The sequence below is a fragment of the Bubalus bubalis genome, chromosome 1 (genome assembly GCF_019923935.1).
Source record: "Bubalus bubalis isolate 160015118507 breed Murrah chromosome 1, NDDB_SH_1, whole genome shotgun sequence".
Taxonomy (NCBI): domain Eukaryota; kingdom Metazoa; phylum Chordata; class Mammalia; order Artiodactyla; family Bovidae; genus Bubalus; species Bubalus bubalis.
Window position 1 is genome coordinate 199,043,318 of NC_059157.1, and position 17,443 is coordinate 199,060,760.

General features: G+C 44.5%; 1 protein-coding gene and 1 long non-coding RNA gene across 11 annotated transcripts in view; one reads left to right on the top strand and one right to left on the bottom strand.

Moving 5' to 3' along the window:
- The window catches only part of TBC1D5 (TBC1 domain family member 5), a 586,162-nt gene that overhangs the window by 168,562 nt on the left and 400,157 nt on the right, over positions 1 to 17,443 (bottom strand). The gene's annotated exons all lie outside the window — the stretch shown is intronic.
- Positions 9,465 to 11,523, top strand: LOC123332529. Its single transcript, XR_006549338.2, has 2 exons — positions 9,465 to 9,647; positions 11,296 to 11,523. It is a non-coding gene; the product is annotated as an uncharacterized LOC123332529 (long non-coding RNA).

A 17,443-nucleotide genomic window follows, 5' to 3' on the forward strand; every position in this document is an offset into this window, starting at 1 on the left:
GAACACAGAATCCAAATTTGGTGTTTGCATCAGAGAAAAACAAAAGTAAACCAAAAGGCCCGATCTTGGCGCCTGTCATCTCCTTGGCTGAACTTAGGCTCTTCTTCTATCGGGCTCCTCTGCACTCAGTACCTTTGAATTAATTTACCTAGAGTTTTCCTTTATATCAACTCTGTGAAAGCAGTCTTAAAATCAGAATAAAAAACTGAAGTTATTATAATTAGGGTCACAAGGCATTCTTATCTAACTTCTTTGGAGAGCAAAGGTACAAAAGATGGAAGACAAAATAAATAATTTTTCTCGTTTCCCATTTATTCTAACAGCTCTGCAGAATAAATTATTAGAAGATGCCTAGCCTCTTTGCTATTTTTTTTAACCTAGTCAAATATATCAATTTGGTCTTCTTAAAAATATTTGGGATCTGCATACATTACAGAAACATCTGAATACTTCATGTCCATCAAACCCTACTGCAAAAACACAAGAAACTGTAACTTCAAATTAATTATTATCTTTAAAGAACTCAAATCTACTTTCTAAGTGCTCCTTGTAATACATGGTTGAACCAGCTTGAATTTGGCTTTCTGGGAAAACATGTTAAACCTAACTTAATCCCCACAGAATAAGTATGTGAACTGTTCAAAGTGTATTTCTGACTTTGGGGAAAATTCCCTGTTCCTTTCAGAGGGCAGCACACAGCCCTTTATTAAGGAAGGTTTCTGTTTCCAAAAATAAGTTCCTAATAATTATCACCAGTTCTACTGTAATTTATTCTCTTTGGCAAGGGTTTGAAGCTGTTTTGTCAGAACAACTGCAATACACCCTTGGCAAAAATAGCCTGAATGGAAAGCAGAGCCTTGTGCATCCACGGTTTTCCAGGGGGACAAGATGCTCTGAAAGCGTGGGGCACAGAACAGCCACCGCGTGTCTACAGACATGCTCACGTCCGTCTTTTAGAGGCAGACCTGCCATGTGGGTTACAAGTGTGGTATTTCAAGGACTGCGGGACTCTAGGATGTACGATTTACCAGCAAGCTCAGGTGGATCTACCGAAAGACGGTCACAGGCCAACATGGCTTTAGTTCTGAGGTGAGACTGAGCTCTCACTACTGTGCGCTGCGCCCGGACTGCAGCTGGGTCCCCGCTCTGACCCGAGCGGACCCGGGGTCAAGACCCAGAGATGCCCTCCCTGCCCGGTCAGTTATTCGGGCTTCACTACAGGGGAGCCACTGGGCATCGAGAATGACTAGCAGGCCCTGCTGACCTATAGACTACAGCACGAAGAGCTGACGGACAGCTGGTGGTCGCGCTGGAGTAATTCAATTTAGGCTCTGTGAAAACTAGTGTTATTTATACTGCAAACTAATTTTACTTCTACTAAGTCTATCAACAGGCTTTGTTCTGTCACTTTATCTCCAGGAAAGGGAGTTATGAGCGAGTCAGTGTTCTAAAAGAGCATACCGAGGCTTCCTGAAGATAATTGCTCCTGTCCTTCCTAATATGAAACTCATTAAAAAACAAAACTTATGTGACTTAATTTTTTTGAAACTGCCATAGACTGTTTCACATAGCAATAGAATCAGCCTCACTGAGTAAGTTTCCAATTTCCTCTGCTTATGCACTCATATACAGTATATCCTTGGAGGAACTGACATGAGGTATAACCCTAAGCTAGGAAATGTCAGGATCCATGGGACTCAGGAAGGAAGCTGGACCGCACACCTGCAGGCCGCTCACACATCATGAAGAGAGTCATGCTGAGCCCTTCCTCAGAGGCAGCGGTGGTGACGGTCCCATGCGACGGCCTGCCGCTGCCAGGGAGCTGTGGACACCTTCTGGAGGGTGGTTTTCTTGGACCCTCTCTTCCTTTTCCCCCACCCCCACCCCACAAGGGGCACCAACCCTGCCTGGCCCCTCAGAGGTTAAGACAAGTGCAGGACTCAGGCCTGATGTTTGCGGATTCCGTATCTATCAGGCTCCACAGTCACACTGACCACAGATAATGGCACCAATAAAAAATCACAACTAAAGGATTAGTTATCACAGTTTGGTTTGGTTTCCCTTCTCTTTTTCTTTCCTTGTGATCTTGTCCAGAATATCACAAGCTCCATGGGGTTATTTGGTGTTGGACAGAGTATGACAGAGTATAGGAGTCAATCAATGTTTATTAAAATAATACGAATCGGCACTTCTTTGGTGGTCCAGTGGTTAAGAATCCACCTTTCGAAGCAGGGGACGCAGGTTTGATCCCTGGGTGGGAATCTGAGACCCTAAAAGCTGCGGGGCAACTGAGCCTGGGTGCCCCAGCCAGGGAGCTGGAGCACTGTAATGCTGAGCACTTCAGAGGCTGGGCTTCACCCGAGAACCCCACGTGCACAGCCAGAGAAAGCCCAATGCTGCAAGGAAGACCCCGTGCAGCCAAAAGCAAAAATAAAAACAAAACCAAAATTAACATGACTCGCCCTTTCCCAGGCCCACTCTTATTAACCAGGGATCTTTTGGATCTTGAGTTTGCATCCGTGATCGCTCACAGGTTTCCCAGCTCCTCATCAGACATTCCCCTGTGCTGCTCTCATCTCTGGAGGGATCCCTGGGAACACACACTAGTGAGTGATCACACCTGGGAAGGAATTGATCAAGGCCGTCTAAGCCCGCTGGGACGCTCTCCCTTCAGTTCCTAAACTCTGGCCCCCTGCCGGCCTGCACCTTGGATGCACCGCAGCTATGGCCTGGGGTCTGCTAGGACTCTGCCCTCAAAAGTGTGACCCCAGGACCAGACACATCACTGGGGAGCTTTCCGGAAAGGATGAAGACTCATAGGCGCCCAACACAGTGCTGCTGGATCACACTCTTCGTTTTGACAAGACTTCAGGAGATCTCTGTGTATTCTAAGCTTTGGGAGCCACAGACGAGGTGACCATTCTCGGCCTCCTATTCATTTTGCTGCCAGATGTCAGCGCTCCTAGACCCGCCATGCATTCCTGTGAAACACTGTGCTAGGAGGAGAGAAGAGGCTTAAACTGTTGGATGGCTCTTCTAATTAGAGCAATGGTCTCAAGCTTTAGCATGCATCAGACGTGCCTGGAGGGCTGAATAAAACACACCGCTAGAACCCATGCTAAAAGTCTCAGATTCTGATTCTGAGACTTAGATGGGGCCTGATCATTTGCATTCTGAACTAGCTAGTTCCCTGGAGCTGCTGACGTGGCTGATGGCAGATCACAGTGTGAGAACCACTAGGTGAGGTTCTGGTTTCTGCTCCCATTACCTGTTAATCCGGGGTGGGGGTCTTCTAGTCAGTTTACCCACCAGGTGTGGTCACTGGACCCGTGCCCACTAACCATCTAATGGCTGGGACAGGAAGCACACATAAGCCTAACCTCTCTTCACATTCCATCTCTATTAACATCTGTACCTCTTCCCCCAGAGAAAATTACTATATAAACATGATCCAATAAAAACGGGAGACACAGACAACAGGGAGAAGGAGAATGCCTCCCGAAGGTTGGGAGAAACTGGGCCATTCTGATTTTTTTAAATTCCAAGTATACGAACAAAGCTAGTGGAGCTGATGGAATGCCAGTTGAGCTATTTCAAATCCTAAAAGATGATGCTGTGAAAGTGCTGCACTCAATATGCCAGCAAATTTGGAAAACTCAGCAGTGGCCACAGGACTGGAAAAGGTCAGTTTTCATTCCAGTCCCAAAGAAAGGCAATCCCAAAGAATGCTCAAACTACCGCACAATTGCACTCATCTCACACGCTAGTAAAGTAATGCTCAAAATTCTCCAAGCCAGGCTTCAGCAATATGTGAACCATGAACTTCCAGATGTTCAAGCTGGTTTTAGAAAAGGCAAAGGAACCAGAGATCAAGTTGCCAACATCCGCTGGATCATTGAAAAAGCAAGAGAGTTCCAGAAAAACATCTATTTCTGCTTTATTGACTATGCCAAAGCCTCTGTGTGGATCACAATAAACTGTGGAAAATTCTGAAAGAGATGGGAATACCAGACCACCTGACCTGCCTCTTGAGAAACCTGTAGGTAGGTCAGGAAGGAATAGCTAGAACTTGACATGGAACAACAGACTGGTTCCAAATAGGAAAAGGAGTATGTCAAGGCTGTATATTGTCACCCTGCTTATTTAACTTATTTGCAGAGTACATCATGAGAAATGGTGGGCTGGAGGAAGCACAGGCTGGAATCAAGATTGCCGGGAGAAATATCAATAACCTCAGATATGCAGATGACACCGCCCTTAAGGAAGAATGTGAAGAACTAAAGAGCCTCTTGATAAAAGTGAACGAGGGAGAGTGCAAAAGTTGGTTTAAAGCTCAACATTCAGAAAACTAAGATCATGGCATCCAGTCCAATCACTTCATGGCAAATAGATGGGGAAGAGTAGAAACAGTGGCTGACTTAATTTTGGGGGCTCCAAAATCACTGCAGATGGTGACTGCAGCCATGAAATTAAAAGAAGCTTGCTTCTTGGAAGGAAAGGTATGACCAACCTAGACAGCATATTAAAAAGCAGAGACATTACTTTGGCAACAAAGGTCCGTATAGTTGAGGCTATGGTTTTTCCAGTGGTCATGTGTGGATGTGAGAGTTGGACTATAAAGAAAGCTGAGTGCCGAAGAATTGATGCTTTTGAACTGTGATGTTGGAAAGGACTCTTGAGAGTCCCTTGGACTGCAAGGAGATCCAACCAGTCCATCCTAAAAGGAAATCAGTCCTGAGTGTTCATTGGAAGGACTGATGTTGAAGCTGAAACTCTGATACTCTGGCCATCTGATGGGAAGGGCTGACTCATTGGAAAAGACCCTGATTCTGGGAAAGATTGAGGGCAGGAGTAGAAGGGGACGACAGAGGATGAGATGGTTGGATGGCATCACTGAGTCAATGGACATGGGTTTGGGTCAATTCTGGGAGTTGGTGATGGACAGGGAGGCCTGTCGTGCTGCAGTTCATGGGGTTGCAAAGAGTTGGACATGATTGAGTGACTGAACTGATATCACAAGATGAAGAAAGGCCAAAACAAGACATAAACATTGTGACATTTTAAAAGTTAACATTTACAGGTCAAAGTTTTTAAAATGTATTTACTATGATGGTTACATACAATCTCAGTTGAAGGTGGAGTGAACACTCTAAGCTTGGGGTCCTCTGTGTCCAGTCCTGATCTGATGGCTCTCCCGAGTGCACTCGTGATTGGCTCTAGGGAGGTGAGACAGCTGGGAGGTGGCAAGACCCGGGGGACCAGCTAAGTGCAGAGATACAGCCCATGGTGTGTGTGGGGGTATCCAGTGCACATAGGGGGCAGAGCACCCCAGTGCCAGCAGGACCCGAAAGGCTTTCTCCTCCTCCCCATGCAGAAGCCCTGCAATACTGGGGACCTGGCTGGATGGCCATCCATTTGGTGTTTTCTGTGCTACCTGTAATCCGTTCTTACCCTAAGGTTCGGTGCTCAGACGGATCTGTCTCTAAAATAAAACATGACTTTAGAATGTTCTACCTGGAAAAATAAAGCACTAAACTCTACGAGGTGTGCTCCCCAACGGTACTATTACCACCCACAATGTCCCCGTGCAAGAGATTTCAGGATAAGGGAGTTTCCCTGGAACCTCTCCAATCTCCATGCACAGCTGAAGCAAAGGAACAGCACCAAATGAGGACAGGCAGATGCTAGTTATTCAGAGCTTGCGATAGCAAGGAATCAGCTACCATCACTTGCTTTCAGCAAAGGGTCAGAAGCAGTCAGCGCAGTGAGAAAGCTTCACAGTCACACAAAGAGAAGGCTTCACGTCTGCTGGACTGGAAGCTGGAAGGACGGCGGTGGGCTGATGAGAAGGGGAGAGTCCTCTGTGATTGATCTGGGGAGCATGCGAGCTTTCTCTAGTTGGTCCTGACTTGGCAGCAGGCAAAAACATGGGGGCTGGCAGTCCATGACCAAATCCTGACTGTTTCGGGCTTATTTCGCTGTAAAGGTGGTGGCCTGGCTTCTCACACAGCTCAGCAATATCTTGTTCTAGACTGCCTGGCTATTTCCCACTTACACATTCAGTCTTTGTATACAAACGCCCGGCTGTTGGGCCTACACCTGTGTCCAGTCTAGAATGAGCTACAGTTCCAGCTTCACAACAACCTTGTTTCCAAAGCCAGTCAAGATAGAGAGGCAGGGGCAACTGGTGGGTTGTTTGCCCCTTTACAAAATTTTATGAAAAGCACGAAATAGTGAAACAAATTCAATCCCCTATGTGATCAGAGAGGAGCTGTGGAGGCCTCTGAGGATTTAATCAAGTTTATGAACCCTCTCCTCTAAAATATACACACATCCACACACATACTCATAGGCAAGCCATTTCAGGAGTTCAGCTGATCCATGGACCTTAAATTAAGAAATCATGTTCTACATTATCATTATTTTACTTTAGAGGCTTGTATTGTCATGGAAAGTTATATTCTACTGAAAGGAATACACAGGTTCTTTGTGCCTATTTCAAGGCATCTCCTTGCATTTTAAAGGAATAGTATAGCTTCTTTCTTGAAAAGGGTCCCTGGATTAAGTGCCTGCCACTGAGGGGCTAATCTTTGTGGCTCAGCTGGTGAAACAGCCTATAATGTCAGCCCCATACTGGAAAAATGTCCACGGCTTGGCAGCACTCATCTCTGCTAAGCTGGGGGTGGAAGGGCTGGGGAGGACGCCGTGGCCAACCTTCACTGACTTCCCCTGCGGGCTCACCCCAGCCCTGATGAGACCGCAAGTCAGGCGACTATGAGAGACACCGAGAGCCTTTACTGAGCACGTGCTTCCTGAAGACCGTCAGCTGTGCAGCAGGTACTATGCTGGGCCCTGGACTCAGTGACATGCTGACAACTTTCCACCGTCAACATCCAAAGCAAACTCTGACTCCAAAGCCCCGTCAGCCTGGGTTTCCCACTGCCGCCCTGCTTCACTGCCCCTCCCCATGAGTGTCCCCATCACCCAGGCTGTGCTCAGGGAATCCCAACTAATGGCAACATTAGCACAATATAAGTAGGAAGGTAAAAACAATTCAAAACACCACTGAGTACATTTTAAAGCCAAGTATTAATTGCTTTTGGATTATCCACCATTTGGGATTACATGTGACCTGGTTCCCACCCATTAACGCAGGTGAGTGAGGAGAGGCATGTGTCTGAATGGGGCCCAGATGTGTTCAGGGGGGCAGGGCAGACTGAGGGATTCAGCAAGGGAGGAGGGCAGTCACACTCCCCCATCCGACCCAACGGTCTGGGTGACTCCCCAACCAGAGGAAGCAAAACGTCAACAGAAGGGGGCAGAGCGGGCGGCTCCGCATGCCCCTAGCTCTCTACTGACAGCTGAAGCTCAGTGTGCAAACCTCACAGTCACCCGTGTGCCTGTGCTTACGTCTTAAAGAAGAGGAATACACCCCAAGCAAAAAAAAAAAAGTTTTTTCTTATGCATGGAAGATGTTATAATTCGTAATGATTATGGCAAATATCATGCCTTATATGACTTTTTGATTTCTAGATGTACTATCGAATATATGATCTAAAAACGAGCCTTGAACTCTCCAAGAGCAATATTTCTTCGAGCGGCCTCTGGAATACATGTGGAAATGAATCACCTGTGGAGAAACTGCATGTTTCAGAGACAGGGGTTACTCTGCTCACCCTGCAGTAGAGAGTGACGGGTCTGAATGGGCGGGCAGGCAGCCAGTTGTTACAGACGCCTCAGCAGAGGCCTGCGCACGCCCCCATCAGAAACACTGCAGATGTATTCAGCTCCAAGCTCAGAGTTCCCTCTGAGGAATTTCCTATTCCTCAGGAATAGGAAATTTCATATTTCCTATTTCATATTCCTCTTGAATTCTCCTCTGTAAGTCCAAAAAGGTATCTAACCCAGATTTGTATTTTAAAAACACCTCTGCACATCTGTGTCCGAGTCACAGGATTCGGAATGCACGGTAACTGCTTTTGCGATCATCCATGTGGTCATCGAGTTTTTCAGAGTGGAAGACGCGGAGCTTTCTGAAGGACTTGTTTTGGTACAGCGTGATCAGCCGTTTCATGAGCGCCCCGGTTACAACGCAGCGGTAGCTGCAGCTGCAGGACCCCACAAGCCTTAGAGCGCTGCCATTCAAGGATCTTGTTAGGGAACTAAAGAACTAACAACTCACAAAGAAAAATTAACTGCCACTTTTGGTCAGCCGATTTAGAAAGACGTATGAGGTCTAGGACTGTATATCGGCTCATGGAGAGAGCAGAAACTCAGTGAAGTCTAGCTTACTGAGGGCATCATGGTACATAATACGTTCATAAATTAATCTGCTCGTAAAGCAACTCAAATATGAAGCACAAAAACATCCCATAAAATACTTCAAATTTATTTTCATCAACAGCACTCATTCCCTTTCCACATCAGCTAGCAGCTACTGTGGCTGAGAGCTAGTCTGTGAAGCTACGAATCTCCAGTCTCCAAGGCGGAAATGCCACTCTGACCACAGCCTCCTATCTCACTGCGGTTTTCACTCCCAGAATTCCTCTATGTCCTGTAATTACAGTGAAAGCTATGTGGATTATTATTTTGCTTCTTTTTAATGGCTTTTTTGCAAGGTGAAAAGTAATTTAAACGTGTATGAAATATACAGTGATAAGTAATTTGCCTCCGAATCCACCCTTCCAAAGGTACCTCTTTTGTGTGTTTCCATAACACAGATGCATTTTTAGGCACCTAGACACTTTCTAAAAACAGACATGGGGAGATACTATACCATGCATTTTAAAATCCAACATGATTGCTAAAATGGAAAATATTCTAAATCAGCATTTACAGAAATACCTTCTCCTGTTTTGTGACTGCACAGTATTCCACTGAGCACATGTATCATGATCCAACCCATTCTTTAATCTGAGTGCACTTAGACTCCTCCCTTTGTTATTACTCATGATACTGCATTGATTCCCACTGGACAGGTCTTTGTGCTTATATCTTGGAAAGAAGCAAACTGCTTACTTCATGCTGCTGTTGTTGAGTTGCTCAGTTGTGTCCGACTCTTTGCAACCCAATGGGCTGCAGCACGCCAGGCCTCCCTGTCCTTCATCATCACCCCAAGTTTGCCCACGTTCATCTCCATTGCATTAGTGATGCCATCCAGCCAGCTCATCCTCTGACACTCTCTTCTCCTTCTGCCCTCAATCTTTCCCAGCACCAGGGACTTTTCCAATTAGTCAGCTGTTTGCATCAGGTGACCAAAATACTGGCACTTCAGCTTCCTTCCAATGAGTCTTCAGGGTTGACTTCCCTTAAGACTGGCTGGTTTGACCTCTTTGCTGTCCAAGGGGCTCTCGGGAGTCTTCTCCAGCACCACAGCTGATTACAGTTGACTTCCCTTAAGACTGGCTGGTTTGACCTCTTTGCTGTGCAAGGGGCTCTCGGGAGTCTTCTCCAGCACCACAGCTGATTACAGTTGACTTCCCTTAAGACTGGCTGGTTTGACCTCTTTGCTGTCCAAGGGGCTCTTGGGAGTCTTCTCCAGCACCACAGCTGCTGCTGCTGCTGCCAGGTCGCTTCAGGCGTGTCCGACTCTGTGTGACCCCATGGACGGCAGCCCACCAGGCTCCCCCGTCCCTGGGATTCTCCAGGTAAGAACACTGCAATGGGTTGCCATTTACTTCTCCAATGCATGAAAGTTAGACGGCATCAAATCTTTGGCGTTCCGCCTTCTTTACAGTCCAGCTCTCACAACCGTACATGACCACTGGGAAGACCGTAGCCTTGACTACATGGGCCTTTGTCGGCAGAGTAATGTCTCTGCTTCTCAGCATGCTGTCTGGGTTTGTCATCGCTTTCCTGCCAAGAAGCAGTCTTCTGATTTCACGGCTGCAGTCACCATTCACAGCGATTTTTAGAGCCTAAGAAGAGGAAATCTGTCACTAGTTCCACCTTTTCGCCTTCTATCTGCCATGAAGTAATGGGCCAGATGCCATAATCTTAGTTTTCTGAATGTTGAGTCTTAAGCCGGCTCTTTCACTGTCTTCCTTCACCCTCATCAAGAGGCTCTTTAGTCCCTCTTGGCTTTCTGCCATTAGAGTGGTATCATTTGCATATCTGAGGTTGTTGATGTTTCTCCCGCCTATCTTGACTCCAGCTTGTAACTCAATCATCCTGGCATTTCTCCTGATGTTCTCAGGGTATAGGTAAAATAAACAGGCTGACAGCAGACAGCCCTGTTGTACTCCTTTCTCGATCCTAAACCAATCAGTTGTTCCTACAGGGTTCTAACTGTTGCTTCTTGATTTGCATACAGGTTTTTTCAGGAGACAGGTAAGACGGTCTGGTATTCCCATCTCTTTAAGAGCTTTCCAGTTTGTTATAATCCAAATAGTCAAAGGTTTTAGCATAGTTAATAAAACAGAGATAGATGTTTTTATGAAATTCTCTTGCTTTCTCTATGATTAAGCGAATGTTGGCAGTTTGATCTCTGGTTCCTCTGCTTTTTCTAAACCCAGCTTTGACACCTGGAAGCTCTTGGTTAGCGTAATGCTGAAGCCCAGCATGCAAGATTTTAAGCATGAATTTGCTAGCATGGGAGATGAATGCAACTATCCGATGGTTTGAACATTCTTTAGTACAACCCTTCTTGGGAACTGGGGTGAGGACTGACTTTTCAGTCCTGTGGCCACTGCTGGGTCTTCCGGGTTTGCTGACATGCTGAGTGCAGCACTGACAGCACCCCCCCTTACGGCAGCTCTGCTTCACTTTGCCCACAAAGGCCATCCAGTCACGGCTGTCGTTTTCCAGGGGTCACGTATGGATGCCAGAGCTGGACTATAAAGAAAGCTGAGCACTGAAGAATGGATGCTTTTGAACTGTGGTGTTGGAGAAGACTCTTGAGAGTCCCTTGGACTGCAAGGAGATCCAACCAGTCCATCCTAAAGGAGATCAGTCCTGGGTGTTCACTGGAAGGACTGATGCTGAAGCTGAAACTCCAATACGGTGGCCACCTGATGTGACGAGCTGACTCACTGGAAAAGACCCTGATGCTGGGAAAGACTGAAGGCAGGAGGAGAAGGGGACGACAGAGGATGAGATGGTTGGATGGCATCACCGACTCAATGGACATGGGTTGGGGTGGACTCCGGGAGTTGGTGATGGACAGGGAGGCTTGTCCTGCTGCGGTTCATGGGGTCGCAAAGAGTCGGACACGACTGAGCGACTGAACTGAACTGAACAACTCCTCTTCCCTTTCCCCTTTGGTAACCATAGGTTTGTTTTCTACGTCTTTCCTAGGAGAGGTCAAATTCTAGGCCATAAAACAGGTCTCAATAAATTTAAGAAGACTGAAATCAGATCAAGCATTCTATCTGACTACGATGCTATGAGACTAGAAATCTACTAAAAGGAAAAAAACCTACAAACATGTGGAAACTAAATAGTGTGCTATGAAATAACCAGTGGGTCACTGAAGAAATTAAACTGGAGATTAAAAAAAAAAAAGAAACACAAGGATACAAAAATCTAAGGAACACAACAAAAGCAGTTCTAAGAGGGAAGTATATAGCAACACAGCCTTACTTCAGGAAAGAAGAAAAATCTCAAACAACCTAACCATACATCTATAGGAACTAGAAAAACAACAACACCCCAAATTTAGTATTAGAAAAGTCATAAAGAGACTTAAAAAACCTAGAAAACATCAATTAAGAGCTCATTCTTTGAAAAGATAAATAAAACTGATATACCTTAGGTCAAATTGATCAAGAAAAAAAAAAGAAAAATCAAATAAATAAAATTAGAAATATAAAAAAAGAAGTGAGAATTGACATCATAGAAATAGAAAGCATAAGAGATTAACATGAAACCGCACATGCTCCATTCTAAGCCGCTTCCGTTGCATCTGATGCTTTGTGACCCTATGGACTGCAGCCTACCAGGCCCATCTGTCCATGAGGTTCTCCAGGCAAGGTACTGGAGTGGCTTGCCATGCCCTCCTCCAGGGGATCTTCCCCACCCAGGGATTGAACCTGCGTCTTTTACATCTCCTGCACTGGCAGGCAGGTTCTTTACCACTAGCACCATCTGGAAACCCTAATATGACATTGTGTTTATGTTAAGTCTCTCAGTCATGTCCTACTCTTTGTGACCTCGTGGACTGTAGCCCACCAGACTCCTCTGTATATGGAAATCTCCAGGCAAGAGTACTGGAGTGGGTTGCCATTCCCTTCTCCATGGGATCGTCCCAACCCAGGGACTGAATGCAGGTCTCCTGCATTGCAGGCAGATTCTTTACCATCTGAGTCACCAGGGAAGCCCCTCTAATATAATATATGCTAATCAAATGGACAACCTAGAAAAAATGAACGTATTCCCAGAAATATACAATATCCTGACTGAATCAGGAAGAAATAGAAAATATAACAGACCAATTACCAGAAATGAAAATGAATCAGTAATAGTAATTTAAAAACCTCCCAATAAACAAAAGTCCAGGACCAGATGGCATCACAGGTGAAGTGTACCAAATATTTCACAATGAGTTAATGCTTATCTGTCTCAAACTATTTCAAAAAGTTGAAGAGCAAGAACACTTCAGAACTCATTTTACAAGGTTAGTATTACCCTGAGACTGAAACCACAGAACTATGCCACACATAAGACAATTAAAGGCTAATATCATTGATGAACATCAGTACAAAAGTCCTCAACAAAATATTAGCAAACTAAATGCAAGAGTACACGAAAAGGATTATATACTATGATCAAAAGGGATTTCTCCAAAGGATGCAAGGACAGTTCAACATCCACAAATCAATCAATGTGATACATCATATTAACAAACAAGAATAAAAATCATGATCATCTCAATAGATGTGGGAAAAGGTTTTGACAAAATTCAAATCCATTTAGGACACAAATTCTCAATAAGACGGGTAAAAAGGGAATATACTTCAACATAATAAAGGCCATGTATGACAAACCTAGAGCTAACATCATATGAAATAGTAAAAACTGAAAGCATTTTCTCTAAGGTAAAGAACAAGACAAGGATACCAACTCCCACTACTTTTATTCAACAGACTATTTTTAAGTCCTAGCCACAGCATTCAGACAAGAAAATGAAATAGAAGGCTTTTTGCTTTTGGAAATGAAGAAGTAAAGCTACCACTGTTTATAGATGACATGATATTATATATAGAAAATCCTCAAAGGCTATTAGAATACATACAGTAAAGTTGCAGAAAAAAATTAATATTCAGAAATCTATTCTGTGTCTATACACCAACATGAACTCTCAGAAAGAGAAATAAAGAAAACAATCTAATTTACAATTGAATCAATAAGAATAAAATATCTAAGAATGAATCTGACCAAGGAGGTAAAAGATCTATATTTGGAAAACTATAATATATTGATGAAAGAGATTGAAGACAACATAAACAGATGGAAAGATACACTGTATTCATAGACTGGAAGAATTAATATTGTTAAAATGAACTCCCAACCCAAGGCAATCTACAGGTTCAATGCAATCCCTATCAAGACTAATGACCTTTCTTTACAGAACTAGAACAAAATTTCCAAAATTTGTATGGAAACACAGAAGACACCAAATAGCAGAAAAAAAAAAATTTGACGGGAAAAAAGCAAATGTGGAGGGATCATACTCCCTGATCTCAAAGCTACACTACCCAGCTATAGTAGTCACAGCAGGACAGTCCCAGCACAGATGCAGACACGCAGACCAGCAGAGCAGAGCACCCAGAAGTGAGCCTGTGCTTACACGGACGAGTACGTCACGGCCAAGGCGGTAATGTGCACCGGAGAAGAGGACAGCCCCAATAAAGGGTACCAGGAAAAGCGAACAGCTGTATGCCAAAGAATCAAACTGGACCACTCACACCATATGCAAAAGTAAACTCAAAATGGATTAAGGACTTAAAGGAAATAATACAAAGGCAGCATGCTACTTGACATAAGTTTAGCAACACATGTTTAGATCTGTCTCTTTAGGCAAGGGAAACAAAAGCAAAAATAAACAAACAGGACTATATTAAACTAAAAAGCTTTTGCACCGTGAAGAAAACTATTAACAAAACAAAAAAGTTACCTACTGAATGGAAGAAGATATTTACAAATGATATATATCTTGGTAAAGGGTTAATATCTAAAAATGGCAGCGGACTCATAAAACTACCAAAAAAACAAGCAACCTGATTAAAAAACGAGCAGAGAACTTGAATAGACATTTTTTTTTTTTCTAAAAAAGACATACAGATGGCTAACAGGCAAATGAAAAGGTGTTCAAGACCACTAATCATCAGGAAAATGCAAATCAAAATCACAATGAGATATTACTTCACATCTGTAGAATGGCTATTATTAAAAAAAAAAAACAAGCAAATGACAAGTATCGCAAAGAGGTGAAGAAAAGGGCACCCTTGTGTGCTCTTGGTGGGGGTGTAACTTCATGCAGCCACCATGGAAAACAGTGAGGAGGTTCCTCAATCAATCAAATGCGGAACTACCATATGATCCAAACATTCCTCTTCTAGGTATTTATCTGAAGAAAATGAAAACATTTATTCAAACTGATCTATGCACCCCAATGTTCATAGCAGTATTATCTACAATAGTCAAGATACAAAAGGAACATAAGTGCCCAACAGCAGATAAATGGGCAAAGAAGATTCAGTGTATATGCACACAGTGGAGTATTACTCAGTCATAAATAATGAACTATTGCCTTTCATGACAACAGAGGCAGACCCAGAGGTATTATGCTAAGGGAAATAAGCCAGACAAAGCAAGACGGATAACACATGCTCTAACTTATACATGGAATCTAAAAAGCAAAACAAATGCACAATCGAAACAGAGGGTCACAGACACAGGGAACAAACACGGGATTACCAGCGGGGAGAGGCCAGCTGCCGAGTGAACCAGGTGAAAGAAATCAAGAGGCACACGGCTTCAGGACAGAACAGATGCGTCATGGGGACGAGACGCACAGCAGGGGGAATCCAAGCAGTGCAGGCAGCCTGTCGCTGCCCGGTGACAGACGGTCACCAGCCTATCGTGGTGGTCCTTTTGGAGTGCACAGAAGTACAGAATCACTATACCAAGCGCTGAGAACTCACATTGGGTCCTAGGTCAACTGCAGTTCAAAAACAAACTCACTGAAAAAGATACCGGATTTGTGGTTACCAAAGGTGGGGCTGAGGGAGGGAGAATTGGATGAAAGCAGTCAGAAGTACAAACTTCCAGCTAAAAGATAAATACGCAATAGGGATGTGAAGTACAACAACTAATACCACTAAAATAAATGTTAAGGGTTCTCATCACAAGGACAAGTACTTTGCTTTTAGTTTGTATCTATGAGATGGTGCGTGTCCACTAAGCTTACATTGTGCTAATTACTGAATAAGGTATGTAAGTGAAATCATTATACCATACACCTTAAAGTTATACAGTGCCATAATGAAAATAAATCTCAATAAAACTGGAAGCTAAAAGTCGAGAACCCAATATATGTCACCTTCTGCTATAAATGGTGACCTTATGGCAGTAATTCAGACAGACAAAAACCTCTCTCTTGATGGATCTTATCTGGTAGCAGAAAATTACTTCTAGTGCAAAATGACTATTATTTCAGTAGCTTCCTTTTTAAGAACCATGTATTGCTGTATTATTATTATTTAGCTCTGCAGTGTGGCCATGTGCCATCTCAGTCCCCTGACCAGGGGTGAACCTGTGCCTCCTGCACTGGGCGCGAGGAGACTTCCACCAGGAAGCCCTTCAACAGCTTCTGAACCGAGTTCCCTGCTTCTGCCCTTGTCTTCCAACAGTGCATTCTCATCTCTGACTGTAAGGTGACCCTTTCAAAAAGTAAGTCAGATGCCATGCCTCTGCTCAAATTTCTCTCACAGCCGATCAACTGAGAGTAAAGGCCTACAAATTCACCAGCACTTAAACCCACCTTTCTTCTTGGGCAAGCGAGAGATCCACTCCATTCCCATAACCGTTTGTCTGTTTCCTGAAGTTCCTCTCCAGGTTAGGTGTCTCCCCTATGATTCTCACCCGGCTCACTGGACCTGCTCTCTCGGTTGCCCAAGCACAGACCAGAGTACTCCGCAGCCACAGACCCCACGCCTGGGCCTCTGTGATAACACACGTTTGGCCAGCTCCTCCCCTGCATGTCTAATGCTCCTTCCCCTCTTCACAGACACTCTCTATACTGCTGAGCCTTCATCAAGTTTCTAAAGACTCTTTGCTCGAGAGAACTTTTTAAAAAATAAAATGCAATCTAGTCATTCTCAAATATTTATTAAAAACACCATATATACCAGGCCCTATTCCAGGTGCTGGGGACACAGCAATGAAGAAGGTAGGTTCTTGCCTTCCTTGTGCTTACGCTGCAATGGGAATGCAAACTAACAAATGTCTAATAAATTGTAAGTGCTATTAAGAAAAACAAAGTGCATGAGGGGATCAGGAACCACAGATGAAGTGAGGGACCAAATCACGGGGGCATCTTCGGGTGGGTGAGTGTTAATAGTAAAGAGGCAGCAGCAAGTGTAAAAGCGCCATGGTAGGAACAAACCCAACTTTTTTAAAGGTGTGTTTGAAGAAGAGGATGCAGAGGTGAAGAGGAGGGGGCCACAGAGGATCACGTGGGCTACGGCAGGGAGGACTCTAGATACTGTTCCCACTGATGGTGCTTGAGAGTGAATGTCCGCATCCTTGCAAAATATATACGTTCAATCCTAACAGCCAACATGATGGTATTAGGAGGTGATGGCTCTGGGAAGAGAGCTGTCTTCACAAACAGGATAAGTGTCCTGATAAAAAGAGACCTCACAGCTCGCTCACACCTTCTGCCCTGTGAGGACACGGTGGAAGACAGACATCTATGAACCAGGGAGTGGGACTTCACCAAATACGGAACTGGTCAGCGCTGTGACTGCCCAGATTTCTGATCTAGGAGAATCAAATCCTGTGGTTTATAAGCTGCCCAGCCTACGGTACTCTATGTTAAGAGAAGCCTGAGTGAACAGAGAGAGATCGAATGCTCTGGGAGGCTTCTGAGTAGGAAACTGTTAAAATTCTGTTTCTAATTAAAACAGATCACTCTTGCTGCTGTGCAGAGGAGAGGCTGTAGAGAGACTGTGATGAAAACAAGGAAACCACTTAGGAGGCATTAGCAATAGTCTGGGGGAAAGACGACCGGAGACCTCGGCTACAGTGAGTCGGCCTGGTGGAGTCTGCAGACAAGCGGGGAGGTCCTGGATACATTTTAAGAGCCACTGTGATTTGCTGATGGATGCAGGATGAGAGGGAAAGAAAGAAATGCAGATGATTCATTCCCAGGCTTTAGGGGAGCAAGTGGGTGCATGTTGGTGACACTTTTATTTATAGGCTGGAGAAGACACCAGAGATG